This window comes from Triturus cristatus, chromosome 9, assembly GCF_964204655.1.
Source record: "Triturus cristatus chromosome 9, aTriCri1.1, whole genome shotgun sequence".
In the NCBI taxonomy this organism is placed as follows: domain Eukaryota; kingdom Metazoa; phylum Chordata; class Amphibia; order Caudata; family Salamandridae; genus Triturus; species Triturus cristatus.
Genome location: NC_140592.1, coordinates 644,090,551 through 644,104,608, shown reverse-complemented (window position 1 = coordinate 644,104,608; position 14,058 = coordinate 644,090,551).

The following is a 14,058-nucleotide window of genomic DNA, read 5'->3' as shown; positions in this document are numbered from 1 at the left end:
AGGAGCTCGGCATAAGCACTGGATGTAGAGTATAGATTCAGTCTACATCGGAGCTTCTGGCCATCTCCTTTTCTGTGTGTCTTCGGGCTCAAAAAGAATGACTGTCCTCAAGTCTCTACATGGCAGTTACCTCAGATGAACAATGAAAAGTACTTCCTTAAAATACCACATGCCACTTGGCGGTGTCTTGAGGGCTACCTCCATTTCTGCAACCTGGAATTGGTTGATCAGTTGACACAGTCTCTTGGGTTTTCTTGGCATAGTCAAGTCAGAGAGAGCCTTTCTATGGTGAGTGGTTTGTTAGGCTAGAATTCCAAAAATCAGTTCTCAGGCGATAAAATGCAATAAACTGACTAACAAGCTTCAACTGGCATAGATTTCTAGGAGCACTGAATGGACTTCTATGGGTATGCTGAACATCGGTCTCAAGGTCCAGTTAGGAAATGCTTTTTTCACAAAGTCTGTGATGTATCTGAAGTGATCTGAATGTTGAGAATTTTGACTTTAGTGATTTTCAATATCCTGCCCAGGGGTGATGGGTATGCCCAGTATCACCCCTGGCTGATGAATGGTGATACTCTGAAACCGGTCCCAGGAAGCTTGTTTCTACTCCAGGGAGGACCTGACTTGGCAGTTCAGGCTGGACTGTTCCCATGACGAGCAGGGTCCAGACTGATTTGCATATGGCTGTGTCCAAACTGGGGTGTGTGGAGAGCAAAAAAAGACGGATTTAACCCAGATCTGTTGACTGGGGATGAACATTTAATTTGTTTAGCATACTGCCCATCATTTGTTTTTGCTGAATTTTTTCCCCTAAGTGGGATGAGTTTGCCCAGACATGGGTCCCTTGCTTGCTGTGCCACTGGATTTAAGCTAGCCTGGCCGATGAGGGGGGAGACCCCCAAATCAGTCCCAGAATGCTTGTTTCCAATCCAGGGATGACCGGGCTTGGCAGTTCGGGCTGGACTGTTCCCATGAGGAGCAGGGTCAGTCTGATTTGCATATGTCTTGATCCAAACTGGAGTCCCATGGTGAGCAAACAAATTATGGATTTAACCCAGATCTGTGACTTGGTGTGAATGTTTGACAATATTCATCATTCTGTCCATCATTTGTTTCTGCAGCAACTTTCTAAAAGTGGCATTTTCAAAATTGTAACTTAAAATCCGACTTTACCATTAAAGAAGATTTTTTTAGTACAATTTCTCAAACACCAAACACGAAATGGGTATTTGGACAAAATATCGATTTGTAAATATCAGGAGAAAGAAATATAAAAAAATTATTCTACTGCAAAAATATCATTAACAGTTTATGATTTATTTATTATTAATTATGTAATTGATTAGTTATGTAAATTGTGTAATCATTATATTTTGTAGTTATATTGTAGGTGTCGGCTGCTGGGTTTGTAGGGGTAGAGGTTGGGAAGGTAGTCAAGTTATAATTAATTAACAATTACGTACTGCTCTACCATTATTTCATTGATTATCAATTATGTAAATTGTGTATAATGTCTTTATATTTTATATTTATTTTAGGTGTGGATTGTTGGGTATTTAGTGATATAGGATGGGAAGTTCAGTGATAATTAAATATCATACCAAGCAAGAGCCTCCATTGAAATAATACTGTCTAAGTGGCTCTGTAGTTTCTTTGGTCATATAAGTCCCACAATGCACTTCAAAACAGTGTGCTCCTTAGGACTGGCAAAGTACATAATATCTTTCATTGCACATCCTGGATATTGTACGAAGCAGTATAGTACTCCTCCCACATCCCTTGCTTACCTCCTTTTTCAAGTGACTCAGGTAAATCCCATTGTGGCAAGCGGGTCATGCTCTTTATTACAAACCAAGCGAGAACCTCCATTGTAGGGAGTCTCCAACCCTGACAGGTCAGCTTCATTGTGGTAGGGGAATGGACTGTTCCGGAAAACATGAGCAGTTGAAGAATTCAATGAAGGACCAAATCCAGGAAAATCACTTTATTTAAAAATCAAGCTGACAAACTGCTCTTACTCTGATGGGTTTTGACTTCTACAATCAGCCTTTTTCACAGTTTCACAGGTGAGCATTTCAAACATCAGGGGTGGCCATGTGCTATTCAAAGAAATACGCCTAGGTGGCTCTGCCGTTTCTTTGGTCATGTAAGTCCCACAATGCACTCCAAAGCACTGTGCTCCTCAAGATTGCCAAAGTACATAATGTCTTTCATTGCGCATCCTGAATATTGTACGAGGCAGTATAGTACTTCTCCACATCCCCTCCTTGCCTCCTTTTTCAAGTGACTCGGGTGAATCATATTGCGGTAAGCGACAACCTCTGTTGCAGGTATGTTTGGGCCTAGTGCTATGTGAAATTCTGCGAGAGGGCGGACTTGCTCTTCGTGCCCGTTCACGTGATATACACAACTTAAAGTGCCTTCTTGCACCAGAAATCACACGCAAACAGCACCATGTGGTGCACATGGGCGCGGCCATCTTGTTTTTTGCTCTGTTATGGTGCTGGGGCCAGTTTTTGAATCCCTCCTTTATTTGTTTAATCCTACCCCTCTCTAAATTATCTACCTCTCATTTTGATTGATTACCTTAAATGTCTTTGTGTTTGTGTATTTTATGCTTTTTTGTAATTGTTTGCGTTTTTTTCGTGACTTTTGCACGGTTAAGATTTTTTGCTTAACTTTCTCAATTAATTCCATTCCTTTATTCCTTCCTATATTATTATTCTCTTCCTCCCACCCAGCACCATGGCAGAGCAGGAGAGCAGTGGAATCAGGCCTGCCAAACCAGCACCACCAGTCCAGCTGCCTACCTTGTGGTTGACAGCGCCATAAAGGGGTGCAACCCCACACCATCTTCTCAGAGGAGGAGGTGGCTTTGCTTGTCTTTTATGTGCAGCGCCACCTCCCCCCACCCTGGCAGCAGGCAGCAGGAGCGTGAGCAGCACTGTGAGAGGGTGTGCCTGGCTGTGCTCCGCTGCTCTGGGGTTTGGCACTCTCAACAACAGCTTACGCATCCATGGGCTGACATCCAGAATAGGGACCAGGACCTGCTCGACCTGCAAGGTGTGGAGGTTGCGGGGCTCAGTGAGTAATAATTATTTATTTGTTATGTTCTATCTATGCTAATACTTTTTCCCAAATAGCAAGCATGCTGCTCATACTCAGGTAAGTTAGGTTTATGTTACAAATATTATGTGATCATAGATTAGACAGGTGCTCAGCGGCGCTACCTAAGCCTACTCATTGGCGCTCACATGGGATGTTTATTTAAGAAGTCACGCAGAGACTCCACTGTTCTGTCAATAAGATAGTGGTAGTTATTAGAATTAGTGAGATAGCTCGTATAGTCCCAACCCCAATCAACTTCCCAGTGATGTGTAGTATGCATGTATGTTTGCATTGAAAACAAATGCAGACTGAGTTGGCCTGTCAAAGAGGGTTGGGACTGAGAAACTGAGAATGAGATGAGAAGCAAAGATCATTCATTGTAATTTAGTAGTAGTTCCAAAATGTAGTTTAAGAAAATTGGAATAGGGTTAGGAAATTAGGAATAGGTCCACAATACTATTAGTACTATAGGAAATATGATTTAGAACAGTTCAATGTTACTGTGTTTGCCTTTCCCTGTCGAAATATTTTTGTGGAGATTATAATTAACTGTACCACTAATCTTATTTTATTTATTTCTTACAACTAGCATCCAGGGACAAAAAGATGGGCCTGGAGAATCTAGCGAGATGGGCAAGGTAGCGGGAGGTACCACTGCCTGCACAAGTTCCTCAGCAGATGACTCTGCTGGCCCCAGTAAGTCCTCTTGTTGGTAATATTATTATCCCCCTAAATTTACCTGCTCCACATTTAGAATTATGTTTCCTTTTTGCTGTGCCTGTCTCCTAATATTTTTCCAACTCCTGTTCATTCTGTTTGTTTGTTTCCTACATTCTTCTTATCCCTGCTTTATCCTATTTACTTATTTTCTATATTTCAAGTTACTGTACTTGATACCAAAGTGTCTGTACTAGTCTGTTTGTTCCATGGCTTCCTTTCTTCTGCTTTGTCAGTAAGCTTTCCCTCTCGCCTTATATATCTTGTGTATTGGTGGTACTGTAAAACTCAGGGAACCCTTTTTAGGTCAAGTACTACTATTCTACTGTGAGGATTGCATGTCCAAGAAAGGTGGCATTGTACACAAGTTTGTTGATAAGGCTTTCTTTCTGTTGCTCATGCTCAAACAGTAAAACAAGAGACTGGCCATGGTCATGGTGGACCTCCAAATGTTGTATAGGTATTATTGTCATAGTATACCAGCAGTTGATGACAGTGCAGCTTGGCTGAAAAAAGTATGAGAATGGCCCAATTGCATTTGCCAACCAAGAACATGTCTTTTGTGGATCAATTATTCCACCCCTTCATTTTGCTTCATTGACTTGGATTCATTATAACAATAATAATAATAGGGAGGCGTATCTGGCAACTAAAATGTGTAATGTTTTTTGGAGCCACTTAGAACACCAGTGCCAGAGCCGGCAGCAAGGGTGCCAGTGAAGCAGATGCAGAAGGATGGGTGAATGGGTGAAAGGATGCCTGGGTGGGCAAATGGATGTTGGTGAAAGGTGCATTGAGAGCAATGTTTGGATGGATGGGTATATGTGGGTGTATAGTTTTCAATGGTGAAAGGCTAGATGATAGGATGTATGTAAAGCTTAAATAGTGGGTATCCAATCCAAGAGTGAGCAATGCTAAAACAATGAAATCACAAATGGATAATTGTTGGATGAAGAACCAAGGGATCTCTTCTGGTTAGGGGCGTGCTCACCTACTTCACTTGCTTAGAATGGTTTTTATCAAAGCTTTAAGTCAAAGCAATGAGTGGTATTTCTCTCTACTCCATTGACTCACAGTATTTTTTAAGCGAGGAAGATATTGGCATCCCACCCATCAATCATCCTCTCTCAACCTACCCATGATATTTTGCTAGTGCCACCCATGATTACCTTACACAGTGCAAGGTTAAATTTGTCACTGCATTGTTGGCTGTGCAATGTGCTTCTGCTCGAGTTAATGTGGCACTTACAAAATTTTCAATCCATGGCTTGCGAAAAGAAAAGTGTGTTTCCCTTCCTTCCTACTGCCCACTAAGTCACTTCCTACCGGTACTTCACTCCTTTATTCTTTCCCAAATTCTGTCCATTCAAGCCTCCCCAGAAAATATAAAAATCCATTCTTTGCATGCACCATATTTTTCCAGCCAAGTGATCATCATGGATTCCATAACCGATTTACCCCTGTTCAAATTTTTGCATTTCAACATTGCCAACCAAAGTGACTTAGTAGCCAAAGCTTAAGCACATGATGATCATCAGTAAAATGTCTACTTATCCGGCCTAATCCCTCTAACTTACCCTGCCATAGAGTAATTTAAGTTTCTCTTCCTTACTGCCAGGCAAAGGTTTTTGTCGGAAAAATAAATAAAGTGTGGTGGAGGGTGAGGCCAGGGAGTAAAGTGGGACTAAATAACTGTCCTTGACTTTTGAAGATGGGATAGTCTGTGACAAACGTGTCAAATACAATCTATATCCCGTTCCTTAATCCTTTCCCTCTACTACAGTGTTCCCACCATCTACTTACAGCAGACAGGATGTCCGCATGATTGATATGTGACGTGTATCAATGTTAATTCACCTTGTAGTCAGGTTAAGATTGAAAGGCATTTTGAAGAGGAGCAGGGACATTGGAAATGGAATAATATAATTGTCTATTGCAGCTGCCCCATCTGCAGACTGCAGAGAGTAACAAAGTACGACTGGTAACAAGTACGACTAGGGCACCAGCTGAGCTAGCATGCCTCCATTAATTTAGCACAAGAGAGAGAATACTTGTACTCCACAGTGCATAATGGCTTACTCATTATTGAGAGGTAATTGATTTTTATTTTTCCGCACAAAGTGTCTGTTTAGTTTTTTTTTTAACTAGGAAATCCTTGAAAAGAAAGAAAAATAACAGTATTTTAAACTGGTGGGCTGTGTTTATATTCTGCCTTAATTAGTTTCAGACTGTGCATTTGCCATTTGCCTTTAGTTTTATGTCAGGCATGTGTGGGTATTTGCTGTGACTCTAATCACATCAAATCGCATGGTCCTAGGGGACCAGCAATGTACTGCTACTGTGCCACCCACTACATAATTTTAAACAAGTGTTTTTCCCAGAGCATTGTTTATAATTTCTCTTTTTTCTTTCTAACTACTCCTGCTGTCAGTCATCCAAATAAGCAGGATGTAGCTGCCCGGCTGTGCCAGTAGAAGTTGGAGGTGATGCGTGATGCATACCGATGGCTGGTTGCTCATGAGGAGGAGGAGACAGCTGCTGCTTAGGGCCCCAGCCAGCCTCTCAGTCTCAACCCTGGCACCGCAGTCCGCAGTTAGCCACCCGCCAGCATTCCATTACTACTGCCCCCGTGTTTCTTCACTACTATGACACTTCTCTTTACTTTGTAGATGGATACACTTTTTTACTCACATCTTTTTTCTAGTTAGAAATAAGAAAATTTCTACTTACACTGAGTATCTATTCACGGGTGTTGTCTTTTTAATCTCACTATCTTGATCTCCATATTTCAGTCTTACTCAATCTTCACTTACTTTTGGAACTTAGCTTGTATCTGTTCATTATTCTTATTTGTTTTACTTATTTTCTTCTTAATTCTGACTTTTCATCTTGTATACTTTAAGACTTGCTTTAATTTTGTATTTTAATGTAGAACTTCACAGCCTTGAAAAAGTCACATAGTGACAAATCACGTGCCGGCTGTTTTTGAAGAAAGAATCTGTAAACGTGGAATATAGAGTAGAACACTCAATGTGTTCATAAATAGTTTTTCTATTCAAACTCAAATCCTTACTGTTTAGATTTCATACTATTGTGTAATACTGTATGAGTGCTTGGGTTTTCCATTCTATAAACATTGCATATAGTTGGGGTCCTGGGACCCAATTTGTAAATAACACCTTGGATAGTAGGGTATTGTTAACCTGATAGTACCATCTTTTATGACATTACTATTGTCAGTCACTCTATACCCAAAGTAAACATGTGTTCACAATGAGGTGCAAATCTAAACCACTGCTACCCTTTCTAGTAAATGCAATGCAAAGCAAACAATGTGTCAGCCCAAGAGAGTTACATTATTATGTATCTAAATGTTCTGTCACCTAGGTTTGAAAATTAGTCAATACAAATTATGTAGGAGTGACAGCACACACACTTTTAGAAACTGATTCTTAAAAGAAAAATGATATTGTGTTGCCAAATTGGGAGGTAAATCTGCATTCTTCTTGGATTGTCCATCAATCTTGGGTGCCTGACTGATGCGGTCCATAATGTAAGTGTGAGTGTTATTGTGTTTTTGCCATGGAGCATGAGGCACAGGGTCAGGCTGATTTGCATATGGCCATGTCTGAACTGGGGTGACAGAGTGAGCTAAAGAACGGTGATGGATCAAACCCAGATCTGTTGACTGGATGTGAGTGTTTGATTGGTTCTGATGCTCCGTCCATCACCACCTCCTTCTGTACCGCTTTGTTCGCCATAAGTTGGCAGGGTATGCTCAGACGTGAGTCCCTTGCTCACTTTGCCACTGGATTCAAGCAAGCCTGGCTGAAGACGGCTGAAATGCCAGAAACCGGTCCTAGGAAGCTTGTTTCCGGTCCAGGGAAGGCATGGCTTGGCAGTTCGGGCTGGACTGTTCCCATGAGGCACAGGGTCAGGCTGATTTGCATATGGCCATGTCTGAACTGGGGTGGCAGAGTGGGCTAAAGAACGGTGATGGATCAAACCCAGATCTGTTGACTGGGTGTGAGTGTTTGATTGGTTCTGATGCTCCGTCCATCACCACCCCCTTTTGTACCGCTTTACCAGTGGCACTCCCTCTTTGCATGACATATTCATTGATCAGTCTGTACTGCTCAAACAAACGTTGCAACATGTGATAAGTCGAGTTCCAATGTGTTGGCACCTCCTGCATGAGTGCTTTAACTGGCATTCTATTATCACGCTGAATGACCCTCAGCTGCTTCCGGACTTTAAAAGAATGGATGAAATGAGTGCAGATTCTTCTGCAGGTGGACAATAAGTAGCAGACTCTGTCTTTTTTTTAGAAAGTCCTGTAGAATGATGTTGATGCAGCCGTGTAGGATTTCTCCATGGCAAACATGGCAATTGTTGCATTTTTCCGAGCACCATTAAAATTCTCAGCAATGTCAACACCTGCAGATATCATTTCTCTAACCCCCCACAAAAGAGATCCAGTGTGCAGTGATGATATATAATCAGTGGCTTGGCCACTGTTTCACATATCGTCGTCAGGTGGATAGTGTGAACAGCACTATGATGCAAAGCTTGTCCAAGCAATTCCAGCATCCATGATGTAGAGCTGGAACAGAAACCTTGGTAAAATGGGACTGGTTGGGAACCTTCCATTTCGGGCAGCAGGCTGCCACAAATTCTAGAAAAGCCACCCTTTCAATAAAATCAAAAGGGAGGAGGTCCAGAGCTAACATTTTAGCCTGCTTCTCATTGTTAAAACATCCCGTTGGGTGGTTGTGTTCGTACTGCCCCTCTTGCCTAAACATGCCAGCAATAGTAGCCTGGATTTTATTTCTGGTGCCACTGATGGAGGTGACTTCTTGAGAGCAGACTGTGGTAGGCTCGATGTGCATCTCAGTGGGGAAGTCATTGTATGTTTTTGCCTTGGTGTTTTGACCTGAGTCTTGTGTCATTGCTATGTTGCTGATGTGGGCCATGCTACTGAGCTGCTGAGGACAGGGCTGATTTGTGTAACAACTATTTCTTCCTATTCCTCACCTTCTGCCGTGATCAGATTGGATTCCCTGCTCAGCCTTACATCCCCATCACCAACACCACTTACAGTTTTTGGGCCGCTAAGGTGCTCCTCCCACTGGATTATGTGGTGTTTCCTCAAATGTGTTGTTTAGCCTCCGGTACAATAGTTTGTACCAAGCGTACCCCGACTAACACTTGCTCCGCAAATGGAGCATATGGCAATGCTCAGCTCCTTCTTGCTAACTGTAAAGAAGTCCCAAACTGGGGAGGTCCACTTTTTGGTGCTGGTGCCACTGCCAATGTCGGATGAACTGTCAGTAGGGGGCCATTTTGACACATGCCTCTCTGCAGTGCCTCCTTGTACTGAGGTGGTTGTGGATGTACGTTGCTGCAGGGGCCTTGCAAATATGGCAGCTGGTGGTGGTGATATCTGTGCCACCATCTCTCAGAGCAGGTTTAGATGGGGTCATTTCAGTTTCCACTCGGGCTGGGCTAACATCCATGATGAATGGCTCATCGTTATCCTTCTCTTCTACATCCATAACTCGAAGTCATTCAGGAATCTTCCTTTTCCCAAGCCTTTCCTGGCATGTCTTACTCTTAGACTGAGGCGGAATCCAAATAGAGTGTTTATCATCAGAAAAGGGGCTTGGAGAAGATGGTGGACTATTCCTCCTTTCTCTTGCTGGAGATCTGAAGACAATGAATGTTCTGAAAGAGTGGCTTCTTCTACTTCCTCATCATGAGGCTTAATATCCTAAACTGCTCCTACTTTGGGAGGAACTACTACTGCTGGCTGTGACTGTTGTTGTCCACTTGTCTGAGTTTCCTATAACGATTGGGTACTATGTTGCGAAATAGCGATGCCTTGAGATAGACATGGGCTTGGGCCTAGGTTGTGGTGGGTCCACTGATATTGGGGTGCAGTTGCCAGCTTACTCCCCAGAGGCCAGTGCAGCAGGCACACCTTTTTCGAAAACCGAACTGGCCGGCATGCCAGTGATGGAAATTGGCTTCTTGTTCTCCCCACTGGCCACTTTCTTGTTGCACCTTTTTTAGGGGCTATCTTGAAGCTATCAGTTGGCAGTGACACTAAGCTTTTAGAAAAAAAAAAAGTTAAAAAATATATTTAACATTCTTTTCAATTTAAAATGTTAAGAACAAATGCAAACATTTAAAAAAATTAACAAGTAAAAGTAAAATATTGCTAAAACAAATGAAAAAAATGATATAACATATTTGTGAAAACAAATCAGAAACTTAAAATTAAAAGAGAAATAAAATTCAATTGCTGATGTAGTATGGGAAGGGTACTACTATTACCATGATAATTGAATTTGGAACCCACTGGGATTTGGGAGGTAGGGATTGGTGCAGATGAAAAATACAAAAAAGTATGTAATAATACATATAAAACACTGTTCATACAGTACATTAGTAGGAGCATTGAGCTACTAGGCCTCAAGCATAACACACATAATGGTCACCAACCACATGGTCAAACAGAAAGTAAAAGAGGCATAGCCAAAACCGAAGAACACATACTGGCCTGAGGCAAAAGAACACTGGCTGGCTACACAAAATGGCCGCCAGCTGCATGGTCACAACAACCAGCAAGAAGACATGACCACAACAAAAAACACATGTAGGCCTATGGCAAAAGAGCACTGGCTGCCTAGACAAAATGGCCGCCAGCCACATGGTCTCAACAAACAGCAAGAAGGTATGGCCACAACAAAGAAGACATGCAGCCCTATGGCAAAAGCACACTGGCTGGCTACACATAATGGCTGCCAGCCAAATGGTCAGACCACTGACAACCAGCAAGTAGGCATAACCACAAACAAAGAGCATGCAGGCCTATGGGCACTGACTATACAAAATGGCCCCTGACCAAATGGCAAGGAGAACAAAGGCAAATGGTGGCCTATGGCAAACACACTGGACATACAAAGGAGGCATGGAAACACAGAGAACGTAGCATTAATTCAGCAATGCCAAAAAGAAAAATTATCAGGGCTAAACATTTTTACTCATCCTCCAAAGCCATTACCATACCTATGCACGGTTTGCAGGAAAATAAAAGTGAAATAATGCAACAGAAACTTTTTTACTTTAATCCAATGCCATCCATGGCCTAAATTATGTTTCAATTCACCAGACACTACAGAAACAGATGTTTCATGCACCCATGACTAGTACTGGGCCTACTGGCTGAAAGGCCCATTGGCAGACTAGGCCACATAGTGAATTAAAAGAATATTGCACATTTATTAAAACATTTTTTAGAAAATGTAGTAAACTGTGCAAAGTTTTGGGGTGGAATTTGCCTGGCTTTAAAGCGACCACAGCCTGAGTAAGCTCCTGTGGCTGATCCATCAATGCAGCAGGAATTAGCGTAAATTCCACAATATAAGGTGCAAAACTCAAGATTTGGATGGAGCTGACTCTCCGGTATCAAATGCCACCTTCACTGTACCAAACAACCCATCCTGTGCCGAGTTACATCGAAGAACGCGACTGGCATAGGCACAGCCTACCCTGTATTGTGTGACACCATTCCCCAGTGCGGTGACTGCTGACTCGGCCCGCGGGTGCTCGCCTGGAATCTCCGGCCACCCTGGCTCATAGCTGCAAGTGACTACGCCTGGAGGGAGAGAGCCTGTGATTTGGGGCGCTGGCCGGCCCGTCGGGGGGCCTGCTTCGTCCGTGCCACTGGGTGTGGTGGGTGCCCCTGGTCTGGCGCTGGCGGGTGTCTGCCCACATGCACTTTCCAGGAGCCTTTGGGTGCTTTGGTCTATGGCTGTGTGCGGCTGCACACAGGGGTCATGGGTCGGAGGGACATTGCTGCTCTGAGTGACTGCTTTGCCTGCGTGGCCTTTTGGCTGGGGCCTCTGCTCTACATCTATGTGCTGGCTTCATGCGGCTCTGGGGGCGATCGGAGCAGACCTACCTAGGTGGAGACTGAGACTGAGGAAGGGGACACCCTCTCTGAGCCCAGACAGAGTCAAAAGAAGGCATGTTATAAACGCATAAAGGTGAGGTGCACATAAAGTTTGTGGTAGCGCAGAGGACTGTAAATCAGTCAATAGGCCATCCCTGGTAACATTGCTGCCAATGCAGGAAACACCATATGACCAGCTTAAGCGAACCAGAAACATGCCACAGGAGTCCTTTGGTGCCCTTTACAACTTCCCATGTGCATACTCAACCACAAGATGGGGAAACCAGACAAACTTCAACCAAAGTTGCAATTTGAGCAGCGCAAATCTACTAGGGCCAGTGACGATGACACTGAGGCACCATTGTTCCTGAACACCGACCTGGGAGAGGAGATTTTCCAGCAACACTTACCACCATGCAGCAAAGTCTCACTACTATAAATAGACGGATTGCATTTCAGAATGAATAGATAAACATGCAGAGCAAATGGATATGTTGGAAAGAATAGTATCTGAAGCTGAAGACTTTTCTGAGCCGTGACACCTTCTCGCCTGTATTTATAGTGGAACGGGCACACCGCTCACTGGCCCCTCAGCCGGTGCTCCACCTCGCCCGATAATTGCCTGGCTCCTTAGCTACAGAGACACAGTGCTATGGTGGGCTAGGGAGCTCCGAACATTTTGCTATGAGGGCTCTGAGCTTTCCATCTATCGAGATTTTACATTACAGGTACAAGAGGCGTGGAAACAATATGCACCACTGAAACGTAAATTGAGAGAGCTCAACATAGAATACGCTATGCTTTATCATGCACGACTCAGAGTGACAATAGATGACAAAACCAAAATCTACATGGATCTGAGTAGTTTGTCACAGATGCTTAAGTCACGCTCCAATGCCAAACTCAAGAAACCTGGACAGGTCTTGAATCTGGACAAGACTGAGTCCAACAGTGAATTGGATCAACAGGACTAATGCACTGACATTTGCGCAGACCTACTCACCACTTATGAGCACCAGAGACGTATTGTCGCTGTTAATGGTCGCAAGGTTAAAGATGTACCTAAGTTTACTTGCCAATTGCACCTTTTGAATCATAAAATTCATGTATACTCATTGTATCTCATGAAATGCAGGATTAGCACCTATAATCTAACATGTTAAGTATTAGTGAATTAAGTTGGAGGTTTTATATATGGTACCAATTGGTCAGTAGAATGCAAGGGCTGAAGTACAGCTCAGGAGTACTCACCGCCCCTGCGTGTGTTACACACAGTTTTGGGTCTATGTGGGGGGCACTCAGACGAGGGTCCAGTTGCCATGCAGTTAGGGGGAAAACATGCGTGGGGGGGTATCACATGTTTGGGTTAATCTGTCCCAAGTAGCCGATTGGAGATAACCCGTTTGAAAACAAGTTATCTATTTGCTGGTAGGAATCAAGAGAAGTACACTGAGTGTAAATAGCACCCATGGGACTTTGTTGAAAATGAATATAGCCACTATAAGTTTTATGACATGGAATGTCAGGGGGCCAAATGACCAACATAAAATTCACAAAATCGTTCTTTATTTACAGAGACACAATGTTAATGTTGCTATATTACAGGAGACACATTTGCCACCCAAGTCAGGGCTGCTGACGCAGAACAGAATGAAGGGCTCCTATATCACGGCAAGATTCTCATCACATGTACGGGGGTTCTGTTATGGGCACATCGTGGTGCTGGTGTACAAATTAAGGAGGTGTGTGTGGATTCTGGCGGAAGATACGCAGTAGTGTGCTGCCGGAAAGATAATCTTGATGTGCTTTTAGTGGGTATCTATGGTCCAAACTATGACGATCCTCAATTTTACCAATCTTTAAATTGCAAACTTGCTGCTTACGCAAACATTACACGAATATGGGGGGGGGGTGGGGGATTTTAATTGCGCTCTATGCCTGACCTAGACAGATCCAGGGGACCCCTTGGGAGGCCATCAGCTGCAGCGAAAGCTGTTGCGCCGAGCTAGATGAATCGGGCAGGTTTATAGATGTCTGGCACTACCGGTCACCACAAGGCTGGGAATATACTCACTATTCCTCAATACACACATACATTCCCGTATAGACTACTGGCTTGTCTCGTGGAGTCTCCTCCCCTTCATACACAAAGCACTCATCTACCACACATATTGTTTGATCATTCTCTTGTCAAGTTAATATTGGTTCCCGAAGGCTTGCAGCACAGGTTCCTTGTGTGGCGATTTCCACAGTATTCCCTACTGGATGCAGTG